Source organism: Oryctolagus cuniculus, chromosome 15, assembly GCF_964237555.1.
Source record: "Oryctolagus cuniculus chromosome 15, mOryCun1.1, whole genome shotgun sequence".
In the NCBI taxonomy this organism is placed as follows: domain Eukaryota; kingdom Metazoa; phylum Chordata; class Mammalia; order Lagomorpha; family Leporidae; genus Oryctolagus; species Oryctolagus cuniculus.
The window spans coordinates 74,643,819-74,659,285 of NC_091446.1; the positions used below are offsets into that span (position 1 = coordinate 74,643,819).

Below are 15,467 nucleotides of genomic sequence, written 5' to 3' on the forward strand. Positions count from 1 at the left end.
ACAAATAGAACATAAAAAAAAAAAAAAGAAAACGTTGAACAATGGATGGGAAAACTTGTACAAGATAATCTGGTGAAGTGTTAAAAAATTTCAAATCAAATTAGTATATATTTATAAAAAGCAAAGACATTCATGCATACAAAGCAGAGACAGAAGACAAAATGGAAAAACCCCAATTTATTACAGCACACAAAATACCAAGACATAAAATACCAGATAATGTCTAAAAGATGAAAACTACACAATTCTGAAGTCATAAATGTTGAAAAAAAAATAGAAAAACATACCAGGCTACCAGATAGGAGGATTTAACCTCATAAAGATGAGGTCTTACATAAGGAATTTTAAAACTAATTTACAAAATCAAAGCAATTGCAATAAAATAATCCCATATAATTTTTTTTCCTTAGAAATCAGTATGTTGATTATTAATTTTATTTGGAAGAACAGAGAAGAAAAAATAGCCAGAAATCCCCTGGGGAAGGTGTCAGAAGCCACGGCAGGGCTAGAGGCTATGGCCTAGTCAGATATTAGAATGTATTTTCCAGCTTCTCTCTTTAAAACATTTTGGTAGGGCCAGTTTTGTGGTGCAGTGTTATGCAGGGTTATGTCACAACTTGAGACACCTGCTTTCCACACTGGAGTGCCTGGGATGGAGTCCCACCTCTGCTTCTGATTCAACCACCTAATAACGTGCTTGGGAGGCAGCTGATGATGGCCCATGTACTTGGGTTCCTGCCACCCACATAGGAGACTTGGATAGAGTTCCTGGTTTCAGGCTTCATCCTGGCCCAGGCTGGCTGTTGTGGGCATTTGGAAAGTGAACCAATGAGTGAAAGATCTTTGTGTGTGTATGACTCTGTTTTTCAAATGAATGAATAAGTGAATAAATAAATATTTTAAAATATTTTGGTAATGGCCTGTTATACAGAAAAAGCAATGGAATTGAATTAAACAATCTGTAAATAGACTCAGATGCATTTGGAAAGATAATATATTCCAGGGAAACATTTTGAATCAGTTAGGAAATGAGAGACTTTTAAAACTAATTTAAAAAATTATTTAGTGGCTGGCATTGTGGTGAAGCAGGTTAAGTTACTGTCTGCAGTGCCAGCATCCCATATGGGTGCCGGTTTAAGTCCCAGATGTTCTGCTTCCAATCCAGCTCCTTGCTAATACACCTGGGGAGGCAGTAGAGGATGGCCCAGGTGCTCTGGACTCTGCACCCACATGGGAGACCCAGAAGAAGCTCCTGGCTCCTGGCTTCAGACCAGCCCAGCTGTGGCCATTGAGGCCATTTGGGGAGTGAACAAGCAGATGGAAGATCTTTCTCTCTCTCTCTCTGACTTTCAAATAAATAAATAAATGTTTAAAAATTATATTATTTTGGGGCCAGTGCTGTGGCACAGCAGGTTAATGCCCTAGCCTGCAGTACCGGCATACCATATGGGCGCTGGTTTGAGTCTCAGCTACTCCACTTCCAATCCAGCTCTCTGCTATGGCCTGGGAAAGCAGTAGAAGATGGCCCAAGTCCTTGGGCCCCTGCATCTGCTTGGGAAGAAGCTCCTGGCTCCTGGCTTCAGATCAGTGCAGCTCCAGCTGTTGTGGCCAATTGGGGAGTGAACCCGTGAGTGGAAGACCTTTCTCTCTCTCTCTGCCTCTCCTTCTCTCTCTGTGTAACTCTTTCAAATAAATAAATAAATAAATCTTTTTAAAAATTATATTATTTCTATTCATTTGAAAGGTAGAGAGACACAGAGAGAGATCTTCCATCTTTTGGTTCACTCCCCAAATGCCCACAACTGCCAGGCTGTCTAGGCTGAAGCCAGGAGCCTGGACTTCAACCCAGGTATCCCACATGGGTGGCAGGGATGCAGCTTACTTAAGCCACCACTTGCTGCCTCCCTATGGGAGCATCAGCAGGAAGCTAGAGTTGGATATAGAACCGGGACTCAAACCCAGTCATTCCAATACGGATGCAGGTATTCCAAGCGGCATCTTAAGTGTTATACCACTTGCCTGCCCCTAAAAATACTCATTTTAATTGCAGCATAATTATCATATAAAATGCACAGCTCTATTCATATAGTTCAACAAATTTTTCCAGGTTTGTATATCAATTAACCATCAGGCAAATAAAATCATAGAGAATTTTAGGACCTCAGAAAGTGATCTTGTGCCACTTTTCCTTCAACATCTCCCCATCTGCCCTCAGGTAACCACTATTTTGATTTCTATTATCCTAGGTTATTATTTCTGTTGTACAATTTCATAGAAATAAATTAATACAATATGCTCCCTTTTGTATCTGGCTTCTTTTGCATGTATCCATAGGTCCTTCCTTTTTAATGCTGATCTAGTATTCCCTTGGATGAACAGACCTCAATTTATCTATCTACCTGACTGTGGACATGTCATTGTTTCTAGTTGGACATTTATGAATATTCACATTCAAGTCGTTTTGTGGACACATATCTTCATTTCTTTTCAGTAAATATCTGGGAGTGGAGCTGCTGGATCACAGGGCAGGAGTACGCTTAGCTATATGAGAAACTGACAGGGGGAGCTTCAACAGTGTTACAGGGTGGGCGTCTAGCTTAGCGATTGAGACACCTGGATGTCAGTGTCCCAAATCTAAGTGCCTGTGTTCAGTACTTGGCTCCAGCTCCTGCTTCCAGCTTCCTATTAATCCAGACTCTTTGAAAGGCACCTGTGATGGCTGAAGAAATCGGGTTCCTTGGAGCTGGCACTGTGGTGTAGCCAGTAAAGCTGAGCCTGCAGTGCTGACATCCAATATGGTGCCAGTTTGAGTCCTGGCTTTTCCACATTCGATCCAGCTCTCTGCTAGTGGCCTGGGAAGGCAGTGGAAGATGGCCCAAGTCCTTGGGCCCCTGCACCCATGTGGGAGACCCGGAAGAAGCACCTTGCTCCTGGCTTTGGATTGGCGTAGCTCTAGCCATTGCGGCCAACTGGGAGTGAATCAGCGGATGGAAGACCCCCCCCCCCCGCCTCTCCTTCTCTCTCCGTGTTAACTCTGACTTTCAAATAAATAAATAAATATTTAAAAAAAAAAAAAAGAAATCGGACCCCTGCCATACTCATGAGACCAGGATACAGTTCCCTGCTCCTTGCTTCAGCCTGGCCAGATGCTGCCGTTGCAGGAATTTGAGAAGTGAACTAGGGGCAGGAGCTGTGGCACAGTGCATCCCACATGGGCGCCGGTTCAGGATCCGGCTGCTCCACTTCTGATCCAGCTCTCTGCTGTGGCCTGGGAGGGCAGCAGAGGATGGCCCAAGTCCTTGGGCCCCTGGTTACTGGTTTCAGATTGGCATGGCTCCAGCTGTTGTGGCCAGTTGGAGAGTGAACCAGCAGATGGAAGACCTCTCTCTCTCTCCCCCACCCCTCTGCCTTTCCTCTCTCTGTGTAACTCTGATTTTCAAATAAATCATTAAAAAAAAAAAAAGAAGTGAACCAATGAATGGGAGCTCTTTCCTCTCTCTCTCTCAAATAAAAAAAAATAGTTCTACCATTTTGAATTCTCACCTGCAGTAGCTGAGAGTTCAGTTGGCCCATATTCTTCTTGGCATTAGTGTTGTCCATCCTAAATGTCTTTGTCATTTCTCAGTCTGTTTTCTGCTACTGTAAAGAGTATCACACTGGGTATTCTAAAATAATTTTGGTAAGGAAAGAACTTTATATCTCACAGTTCCAGAGACTGGGAAGTCCAAGATCAAAGGACCACTATCAGCGAGAGCCTTCTTGCTATTTGGTAACATAGTGGAACCGTGAGTGAGACTGCCTGAGAGAAGCAGACGGAACTCTTCCTTTGTATTAGGGACCACTCCTGCAATAATGGCATCGATACATTCACTATATTTTTTTTTTTTTGACAGGCAGAGTGGACAGTGAGAGAGAGAGAGAGACAGAGAGAAAGGTCTTCCTTTGCCGTTGGTTCACCCTCCAATGGCCGCCACGGCTGGCGCGCTGCAGCTGGCGCACCACGCTGATCCGATAGCAGGAGCCAGGTACTTATCCTGGTCTCCCGTGGGGTGCAGGGCCCAAGGACTTGGGCCATCCTCCACTGCACTCCCTGGCCACAGCAGAGAGCTGGCCTGGAAGAGGGGCAACCGGGACAGAATCTGGCGCCCCGACCGGGACTAGAACCCGCTGTGCCGGCGCTGCAAGGCAGAGGATTAGCCTAGTGAGCCGCGGCGCCGGCTGATACATTCACTATTAACCCTACCTCATGAGGGCAGAGCCTTCACACTTCTTCACACTCAGACTATCACTCTGAAAGGGCCCACCTATTAATACTGTTACCATGGCACTTACCTACCTACCTACATTCTTCCTTGCTCCTTCCCCCCTTCTTTCCTTCCTTCCTTGATTTATTCATTTAAAAGGCAGAATTACAGAGAGAGAGAGAGAGAGAGAGAGAGAGAGAGAGAGAGTCTTCCATCTGCAGGCTCACTCCCCATATGGCTGTAATTGCCTGGAACTTGAGCACTTGGGCCATTTCCACTGCTTTGCCAGGCACATTAGCAGGGGACCTGGATCAGAAGTGGAGCAGCCAGGACTCAAACTGGTGCCCACATGGGATGCCGGCATTGCAGGTGGTGGCTTAATATGCTATGCCACATGTCAGCCCTGACATTTACATTTCAACTTGAATTTTGGAGGGGATATTCAAACCATAGCAGCCATCATAGAGGGTGTGAAGTGATAAGTCACTGAATTTTCATCCACATTTCCCTAATGACTAATAATATTAAATACCTGACATGTTTGTTTGTGTATATTTTGTGAAGGGTCTAATAAAGACTGTTGGCCATTTTTTTTTTAAGATTTATTTATTTATTTGAAAGTCAGAGTTACACAGAGAGACGAGAGGCAGAGAGCGAGAGAAGTCCTCCATCTGCTGGTTCACTCCCCAGTGGCCACAATGGCCAGAGCTGTGCTGATCCAAAGCCAGGAGCCAGGTGCTTCTTCCAGGTCTCCCACGCGGGTGCAGGGGTCCAAGAACTTGGGCCATCGTCCACTGCTTTCCCAGGCCATAGCAGAGATATGGATCAGAAGTGGAGCAGCCAGGACTCGAACTGGCACCCATATGGGATGCCAGCACTTCTGGCAGCGGCTTAACCTGCTATGCCACAGCGCTGGGCCCTGGCCATTTCAAAATTTGGGCTTTTGGGCCCGCTCTGTGGCGCAGTGGATAAAGCTACCGCCTGCAGTGCTGGCATCCCATATGGGCACCGGTTCTTGTCCCTGTCCACTTCTGATCTGGCCTGGGAAAGCAGTGGAATACTGTTCAAGTCCTTGGGCTCCTGCACCCATGTGGGAGACCTGGAAGAAGCTCCTTGTTGTTGGCTTTGGATTGGCCCAGCTCTGACCATTGCGGAGCTTGAGAGTTAACCAGCGGATGGAAGATCTCTGTCTCTCTGCCTCTTCCTCTGTGTAACTCTGACTTTCAAATCAGTAAATAAATATTTAAAAAATTTTTTTTGATTTTGTCTTTTGAATATTGATCTGAGTTATTTAAGTAGTCTTAGCACTTTATCTTTTTTTAAAGATTTATTTATTTATTTGAAAGTCAGATTTACAGAGAGGCAGAGGCAGAGAGACAGAGAAAGAAGTTTTCCATCTGCTGGTTCGCTCCCCAGATGGCTACAATGGCCAGAGCTGCGCTGATCCAAACCAGGAACCTGGAGCTTCTTTCAGGTCTCCCACATGGGTGCAGGGGCCCAAGGACTTGAGCCATCTTCCACTGCTTTCCTTGGACATAGCAGAGAGCTGGATCGGAAGTGAAGCAGCCAGGACTCAAACCTGTGCCCGTATGGGATGCTGGCACTGCAGGCTGCGGATTTACCCACTATGCCACAATGCCGCCCAGTACTTCATTTTTTAGTTTCATAATAATAACTCATTTTAGGGCTGGCACCATGGCTCACTTGGCTAATCCTCCGCCTGCGGTGCCGGCATCCCATATGGGTGCTGGGTTCTAGTCCCAGTTGCTCCTCTTCCGATGCAGCTCTCTGCTGTGGCCCGGGAGGGCAGTGGAGGATGGCCCAAGTGCTTGGGCCCTGCACCCACATGGGCGACCAGGAAGAAGCTCCTGGCTCCTGGCTTCGGATCAGTGTAGCTCTGGCTATGGCGGCCATTTGGGGAGTGAACCAACGGAAGGAAGACCTTTCTCTCTGTCTCTCTGTCTCACTGTCTAACTCTATCTGTCAAATAAAAAAAAATAATAATTCACTTTAAAATATTCAAGGGGGAATAGCAGTTGAACTATTGCTTGGGACACCTGCATCCCATATCAAAGTATCTACTTCGAGTCCTGGCTCCACTTTCCCTCCTCCTCCTCCTTCTTAAGATTTATTTATTTATTTGAAAGTCAAAGTTACAGAGAGAAGGAGAGACACAGAGGGAGATCTTCCATTCACTGATTCAATCCCCAGATGGCCACAGCAGCCAGTGCTGGGCTAAGCGAAAACCAGGAACGAGGAGCTTCTTCCAGATCTCCCAGGTGGATGTCAGGGACTCAGACACTTGGGCCATCTCTGCTGCTTTTCCTAGGCCATATCTGGGAGCAGGCTGGTGCAGCGGCTCAATAGGTTAATCCTCTGCCTGCGGCACCGGCACAACGGGTTCTAGTCCTGGTTGGGGCGCCGGATTCTGTCCTGGTTGCCCCTCTTCCAGTACAGTTCTCTGCTGTGGCCCAGGAAGGCAGTGAAGGATGGCCCAAGTATTTGGGCCCTGCACCCACATGGGAGACCAGGAGAAGCACCTGGTTCCTGCCTTCGGATCAGCGCGGTGCGCCGGCTGCAGTGTGCTGGCCACAGCAGCCATTGGAGGGTGAACCAATGGTAAAAGGAAGACCTTTCTCTCTGTCTCTCTCTCTCACTGTCCACTCTGCCTGTCAAAAAAATAAATAAATAAAAATAAAAGGAAGTGGAGCAGCCAGGACATGACCTGGTACCCATACTAGATGACAGCACTGCAGATGATGGCTTTACCTGCTATTCCACAATGCCATTCCCCCGGCTCCACTTTTGATTCCAGCATTCTTGCTAATGCACACTTTAGGAGGCAGTGGGTAACCATTCAAATACTTGAATTCCTACCACCCATGTGGAGGACTCAGAGCCAATTCTCAGCTCTTGGCTTCAGTCTGGCTCATCATGGGTTGTTGTGGGTATTTGGGAGAGAATGAACCAGTAGATGAAAACCTCTCCCTATATTTCTGTGCCTCTATTTCCCTGCCTGTCAAATAAAATAAAAATATATACAGTTAAAACACATCTGGGGCGGGCGTGGTGGCGCAGTAAGTTAATCCTCCACCTGCGGCACTGGCATCCCATATGGGCACCGGTTCTAGTCCTGGTTGCTCCTCTTCCAGTCTAGCTCTCTGCTGTGGCCTGGGAAAGCAGTAGAAGATGGCCCAAAGGGCCGGCGCTGCGGCTCACTAGGCTAATCCTGCGGCATTGGCACAGAGGTTCTAGTCCCGGTCGGGGCGCCAGATTCTGTCCCGGTTGCCCCTCTTCCAGGCCAGCTCTCTGCTGTGGCCAGGGAGTGCAGTGGAGGATGGCCCAAGTCCTTGGGCCCTGCACCCCACGGGAGACCAGGATAAGTACCTGGCTCCTGCCATCGGATCAGCGTGGTGCACCAGCTGCAGCGTGCCAGCCGTGGCAGCCATTGGAGGGTGAACCAACGGCAAAGGAAGACCTTTCTCTCTGTCTCTCTCTCTCTCTCACTGTCCACTCTGCCTGTCAAAAAAAAAAAAAAAAAAAAGAAGATGGCCCAAGTGCTTGGGTCCCTGCACCCGCGTGGGAGACCAGGAAGAAGCACCTGGCTCCTGGATTCGGGTTGGCACAGCTCTGACTGTTGCGGCTATTTGGGGAGTGAACCAACAGAAGGAAGACCTTTCTCTCTGTCTCTCCCTCTCACTATATAACTCTACCTCTCAGATAAATAAATAAATAAAATTTAAAAATTAAAATGAAGTATTCAAGACAAAGTATCTTTTATTTTTATCATTTTTTGAATAACTTTTGGAATTTCTTTTTATAGTATAGATCTCTTCCAAATTGCTATAAATTTGATAATTTGGAGATGAAAATAATAACTAAATCTCTTATGGATCTATCGTTAGCCTGCATTTAACATTAATAATTATCTTCAGTTGCTTCTTCTTATGTGATATTTAATTACTTTAATTCCCATAGGGAAAAATATTTCTTAGCCCAGCTGCCCTGCTATGTCACCTTTAACAAGATTAAGCAGTTTAATATATGTAACTGCACTTAGCACAAAATCTAAGCTCCTGTGGAAAGCACAACATTTCTTCAAACAATTAAAAATAGAATTACCATATGATCCAGCAATTCCACTGCTGGGTATGTTTCCAAAAGAATGGAAAGAACAGTCTCAATGAGATATTTTCATGTCCTTGTTCATAGCAGCATTTGTCTACAATAGCCAAAAGATAGAAGCAAACCAAATGTTTATTGATGGGTGAATGGATAAACAAAATATGGTTTATATATCCCATGGAATATTATCCAGCCTTAAAAAGAAAAGAAATTCTGACACATGTCATAACATGGACAAACCTTGAAAATATTATGCTAGGGGCCGGTGCTGTGGTGTAGTGGGTAAAGCTGCAGCCTGCAGTGCCAGCATTCCTTATGGGCTCCAGCTGCTCCACTTCTGAACCAGCTCTCTGCCATGGCCTGGGGAAGCAGTGGAAGATGGCACAAGTCCTTGGGCCCCTGTACCCGCATGGAGGACCTGGAAGAAGTTCCCGGCTCCTGGCTTTGGATCAGCGCAGCTCTGGCAGTTGCAGCCAATTGGGGAGTGAACCAGCAGATGCAAGACCTCTCTGTCTCTCTGCCTCTGCCTCTCTGTAACTCTTTCAAATAAATAAATCAATCTTTAAAAAAAAGAAAATATTATGCTAAATTAAATAAGCCAGTCACAAAGACAAAGACCACCCACGTGAAGTTCTTAAAATAGTCAAATTTATAGAGACAGAAAGTAGACTGACAGGGACTTAGGGAGGGGAGAATGGAAAGTTACCGTTTAATGGGTATAGGCTTTCAGTTTCTTAAGATTAAAAGACTTCTGAAGATGGATAATGGTAAAAGTCACACAGCAATACAGTTGTACTTAAAATCACTGAGCTATGGCCGACGCCGCGGCTCAACAGGCTAATCCTCCGCCTAACGGCGCTGGCACAGCAGGTTCTAGTCCCGGTCGGGGCACCGGATTCTGTCCTGGTTGCCCCTCTTCCAGGCTAGCTCTCTGCTGTGGCCCGGGAGTGCAGTGGAGGATGGCCCAAGTGCTTGGGCCCTGCACCCCATGCGAGACCAGGAGGAAGCACCTGGCTCCTGCCTTTGGATCAGCGCAGTGCGCCGGCTGCAGTGTGCTGGCCGTGGTGGCCATTGGAGGGTGAACCAACGGCAAGGGAAGACCTTTCTCTCTGTCTCCCTCTATCACTATCCACTCTGCCTGTAAAAAAAAAAAAAAAAAAAAAAAAAAAAAAAAAAAAAAAAAAGAGAGAAAAAAAGAAAAAAAATCACTGAGCTATGCAATTAAAAATGGTTGGGAGTAGTATAAATGTATATTTTATCACAATAAAAAATTTTTAAAAAAGCACATGCTTAGTTTACAATCAAATTGGCTTAATTTTCCTGCACATGAAAGGACAATTAGAACCCATGTGAATGTTCCATGAATTGTTAAGCTTAGAGTGTCCTGAGTCTCTAGGACAGGATGTTAAACCGCAAAGCTTACCAGAGCCAGGTAAGCACATAGGTAGAGACAGTGGAAGACAAAAGAGCCTGGTGTGGCTCTGGGCAGCTGGAGAAAACTGGAAATATGAATTTCATGTGAAATGTATCAATTTTTAATGAGAGCAAAGGCTCTTTTTTTTTTAAAAAAAAGATTTATTTATATATATGAGAGGCAGAGTTAGAGAGATACGGAGAGACAGAGAAGATCTTCCATCTACAGGTTCATTACCCAACTGGCCCCAATGACCACGGCTGGGCCAGACCGAAGCCAGGAGCCAAGAGCTTCTTCTGGATCTCACTTGGGTGCAGAGGCCCAAGGACTTGGGCCATCCTCAGCTGCTTTCTCAGGTACATTAGTAGGGAGCTGAATTGGAAGTGGAGTAGCTAAGACTCAAACAGGCATTCATATGGGATGCTGGTGCTGTGGGTGATGGCTTTACCCACTATGTCACAGCACCAGCCCCAAAATGTATGAATTTTTAGGTGCTGGTAGCTGGTTCAATGATTTTTAAAGTCATGGTGTGGGGCCGGCGCCATGGCTCACTTGGCTAATTCTCCGCCTGCGGCGCTGGCACCCCAAGTTCTAGTCCCAGTTGGGGTGCCGGATTCTGTCCTGGTTGCTCCTCTTCCAGTCCAGCTCTCTGCTGTGGCCCGGGAAGGCAGTGGAGAATGGCCCAAGTGCTTGGGCCCTGCACCTGCATGGGAGACCAGGAAGAAGCACCTGGCTCCTGGCTCCGGATTGGCGCAGTGCACCAGCCTTAGCGGGCATTTGGGGGGTGAACCAATGGAAAAAAGAAGATGTTTCTCTCTCTCTAACTCTGCCTGTCAAAAAAAAAAAAAAAAAAAAGTCATGGTGTGGGCCAAACAGTACATCTGTTGGCTGAATTTAATTGCAGCTCTCATTTTGTGAACTCTACAAAAGAGATGCAGGAAAGGATGCCCATGTAGAGGCATCATGCTAGCTGAGGTACTCTCACCTTCCTGGGCCTGGGCCAGGTGTTTATATGAGGAGAAAAAGGGATCCATCCTCCTGTGTTCCCTTTTGTCATTTTCATAGCTGACAAGTAGGCTGTCTTCATCGTTAACCAGGAAGCCCTATTTTGGATACTCCATCCCTTATGGCTTGAGCTACCACTTGTTGCCAGATTCTAGGTGCCACAAACTAGTGAGTCATCCAAAGGCAGAGAGATTTGCACCAACAAAAAAACTCCTCTGTGACTATCAGAACAAAAAGTTTACACCAGAAAGCTATTGGCGAGAACTGGTGATTTTTTTCCATGAACTTAATCACCCACTGATTTATCCTTACTCATGACTTAATCCTATGCTTCTAGAATAGTGCTTGGCACATACTAGGTGCTCAGTAAACACTTGTGGGAGGAAGAAGGGAGATTTCCTCAGAGTCTTGCCTGTTATATTTTGGATGGTCCCTAGAATCACCTCCTACTAGGGCTCCCATCAAAGATTTCATTCTGGTATTTTTCATGGAACCCCAAGACTTCCATCAAAGAAGGTCTCTCTTTCATGTCAAGAGAGCCCAAGCAGAGGGGAATTCAGTTTGCTGATTAAATTAAGCTTGCTCATTAGCTGAGCGTACAATAGAGATGTTATTCTGGATCCTTTGGTTAGACCTAACATAATCACAAGGGGTCTTTTTTTTTTTTTTATTTTTTTTTTTTTTATTTTTTTTATTTTTTATTATTTTTTTTTTTTGACAGGCAGAGTGGACAGTGAGAGAGAGAGACAGAGAGAGAAAGGTCTTCCTTTGCCGCTGGTTCACCCTCCAATGGCCGCCGCTGCAGCCGGCGCACCGCGCTGATCCTGGCAGGAGCCAGGAGCCAGGTGCTTTTCCTGGTCTCCCATGGGGTGCAGGGCCCAAGCACCTGGGCCATCCTCCACTGCACTCCCTGGCCATAGCAGAGAGCTGGCCTGGAAGAGGGGCAACCGGGACAGAATCCGGCGCCCCAACCGGGACTAGAACCCGGTGTGCCGGCGCCGCAAGGTGGAGGATTAGCCTATTGAGCCACGGCGCCGGCTCATAAGGGGTCTTAAAAGTAGAGAACTGGGGCCGGCGCCACGGCTTACTAGGCTAATCCTCCGCCTTGCGGCGCCGGCACACTGGGTTCTAGTCCCGGTTGGGGCACTGGATTCTGTCCCGGTTGCCCCTCTTCCAGGCCAGCTCTCTGCTGTGGCCAGGGAGTGCAGTGGAGGATGGCCCAAGTCCTTGGGCCCTGCACCCCACGGGAGACCAGGATAAGTACCTGGCTCCTGCCATCGGATCAGCGCGGTGCGCCGGCTGCAGCACACCAGCCGTGGCGGCCATTGGAGGGTGAACCAACGGCAAAGGAAGACCTTTCTCTCTGTCTCTCTCTCTCACTGTCCACTCTGCCTGTCAAAAAAAAAAAAAAAAAAAAAAAAAAAAAAAAAAAAAAAGTAGAGAACTGGGACGGAAGAAGAGGAAAGAGGGATGCAGTGTGAGAAAGATCCAAACTACGGCTGCTTGAAGCTGCAGGAAGGGGCTGTGAGCCAAGGGATGTGGGTAGATTCTAGATGCTGGAAAAGACAAGGAAATCCATTCTGCTCTACGCTCTCCAGAAGGAACCAGCCCTGCTGACAACCTGATTTGTAGGCCAGTAAGACCCATTTTGGACTTGAGACCACTAAAATTATAAACTAAAAAAATTCACGACATTTAAGAAAAAAAAGTAGAGCCCCAATTAACTCAACATAAATAAAGCATATGAAGGATGCCTGTCAAAATAGAACAATAAAAGGCTATGTGGCAATACTAAGTATGTACATGTATTAGAATTGTGTGAAACGTCTTTTCCTAGGTATTTTCTTACTAGTTTTATCCTATGGTGTCTTATCTGGGGCTGTGACAACAACTTCCTATAGACTGGCCGAAACCACACATATATTTGTCTCAGTTTTGGAGACTACAAGTGTTAAGTTTGGAGGCTGAGATGCTAAGATCAGGCAGAACCAGTGTTCTGCATCCTGGTGTGAAGGTGGCTGTGTATGCTCACCTTTTGGAGAGCAGAGAGCAAAGAACAAGATCAGTGCCTCCTTTTTTTCATAGACACTAATCCCACCAGGAGGGCTCCACCCCCAAGACCTCATCTAACCTAATTTCCCGAAGGCCTCACCTCCAAATACCATCACACTGGAGATTAGGACTTCAACATATACATTTTGGGGAGACATATTCAGTCTGTAACATACATATACTTAAAATTTATTTTCATTGTATAGGCAACACAATTTTTATTTCATTGAAAGTCAGAGAGACACAGAGATGGGGAGAGAAAGAGAGAGGGAGAAAGAGACAGAAATTTTCCATCCTTTGGTTCACTCCCCAAATGCCTGTAGCAGACAAAGCCAGGAGCTGGGAACTCAATCCAGGTCTCCCCTGTGGGTAGCAGGGACTCAAGTACTTAAGCTACCACTGCTGCCTCTCAGGGTTCACATTAGTGGAGCCAGGACTCAAACCCAGGTGTTCCAATAGGGGATTTGGGCTTCCCAAGCAGCGTTATTAAGTAATGTACCAAATGCCTGCCTTATCTACTTACTTTAAGCTAAAATATATTTATGTAAATATATTTTATGTAAATGTGCTCCCTGACTTTTCTCTGGGCTGAACCTCATGTGTATCTGCATAGCTGTCTGCAAATCAGACTCCTTTCTATCTCCCCCCTCCCCTCCCAGCCCCATGCACACACATTCCGAGTGATTACACCGTGTCCGTACTCCCTCCCATCCTTCCTTACTCCCTCCCTTCCTTCCCTCCTCCTTTCCTTTTTAAAATATTTATTTATTTGAAAGGCAGAGTTACTGAGAGAGGGGGAGAGAGACTGAGATCTTCCATCTTTTGGCTCATTCTGCAAATGGCCACAATAGCCAGGACTGGGCTAGGTCAAAGCCAGGAACCAACAGTTTCATCTGGGTCTTCTACCTAGGTGGCAGGGGCCCAAGTGGTTGAAGCCTGTTCCATCACTTTCCCACATGCATTAGCAGGAAGTTGGATTGGAAGTGGTGCAGCTGGGACTCCAGCTGATGCTCATATGGGATGCCAGTGTCATGGTGGCTTAACTGCTGCACCATAAGGCTGGACCCTGCTGTGTGTTTCTTAGCAAGAAATTCTAGGCTGCAATCCTGTAAAATCATCCAACCTCCTGCCTTTGTGCTCTAACCCCGAGCTCATCTAGAAAACCACCAGAAAGACTAGTCAAAGCTTGTGTGTCTTGTGCATTCCTCTCATGGCATCCTAGCCCATCTGCCTCTGCCTCTTCATCTTCTGTCCTCCTCCCCCAGCTCAAGGGCCAGGGTCACACCCTGGTCTTCTCAGCTGTCATCTCCCCTGCCTAGCCAGTTGTGATATTTGTCCATAGCACAGCCTGTGGCACTTAGACCTTTGTCTCTTACCAATCTTTATAAGAGTTTTTGGAAGATGGTCATTTCTAGAAGGGCCTTCCCAACAGGTTTGGACAGTTGTTGAAGAGGCATTCCAGTACGGTGGTTCTCAGCTGGGCACTGGCATCTCATGGGAACTATCAAAATGCAAATTCCTGAGCCTCACCCCAGGCCAACTGTACTGGAAAGTCTGGAGGTGGGGCCCACAAGTCTGTTGCACCAAGCCCTTCAATGGGATTCTGAAGCATGTGAAAATTTGTGAGGGACCACCCACCCAGCTTGGGCTGCCTTTCTCCCTTAACCTTGACCAAAGCAGGCTTCATACCCTCATGGGTTAGATTTCTGGGGAGACACATATTTGTAATTAAAACATTTTTTTCTGTATGTAATCGTTTTCTAAATAAAAAAAAATGTATTCGAGAAGGAGACAGAACTCAAGAATTCCCATGTGCGGGTTCATTCCCCAAACGACTGAAACAGGTCCTGGTGGGAGTCTAGGCCAGGAGCCAGGAAAGCAATTTAATTCTTCCAAGTGGGTGATGGGAAATCCAGTGACTTGAGCCATCACTGCCACTTCCCAGGGTCTGCATTAGCAGAAAGCTGGAGTCAAGAGTTGGAGCTGGATATCGAACCCAGGAACTCTGCTATGGGACACAAGCATCTTAACAGCTAGGCTAAACACCCACCCCTCTATATGTAAGTGGTCATCTGTTTTCTTAGATTCTGCATTTGTCTATTTTGCATCCATTAATCATAGGGTCAAACTAATGGCCAAATTAGTTTATACTTCACTGGCCATCCACTTTTGTGGGCGTGTGAAAATCATATTACAAACCCTCCAGACCAACCCCAACTTTATAACCCCAAGCACTCCTTTTATTTAACTCTCACATATCAAACCAGTATTTCTTCTGCTCCAAATCACCCCAGGCCAGGTACCAGAAGGCTAGAGACTACTCTTAGACTCTAGAGGGGTCTGACATCATTCAAACTAGTCACCCCAAAGCTGTTTCCACTTTCCTGTTCTGCCCTTCCACAGAAACTCCAGCAGCAGTTCTGGCTCTCACTTCCCCTCTCTCCTACTTCTGCCTCCTGACCAAGCTCGTGTTTTCCATGTGGCATTGCGTGCTCCCAGCTCCCCGGAAATGTAACAAAGATCTTCTTTCAATGCCTTAACCTCTCTGTGTCATCACAATCATCTCTATAAATTAGAATCTTGTGAGTACATTTAAAAAAAAAGATTTATACTTTCTCTCTGTCTCT

At 46.4% G+C, this 15,467-nt stretch overlaps 1 protein-coding gene across 1 annotated transcript in view; it reads right to left on the reverse strand.

Annotated features, from left to right (window-relative positions):
• The window catches only part of LRIT1 (leucine rich repeat, Ig-like and transmembrane domains 1), a 105,094-nt gene that overhangs the window by 87,706 nt on the left and 1,921 nt on the right, over positions 1 to 15,467 (reverse strand). The window lies entirely within an intron of this gene.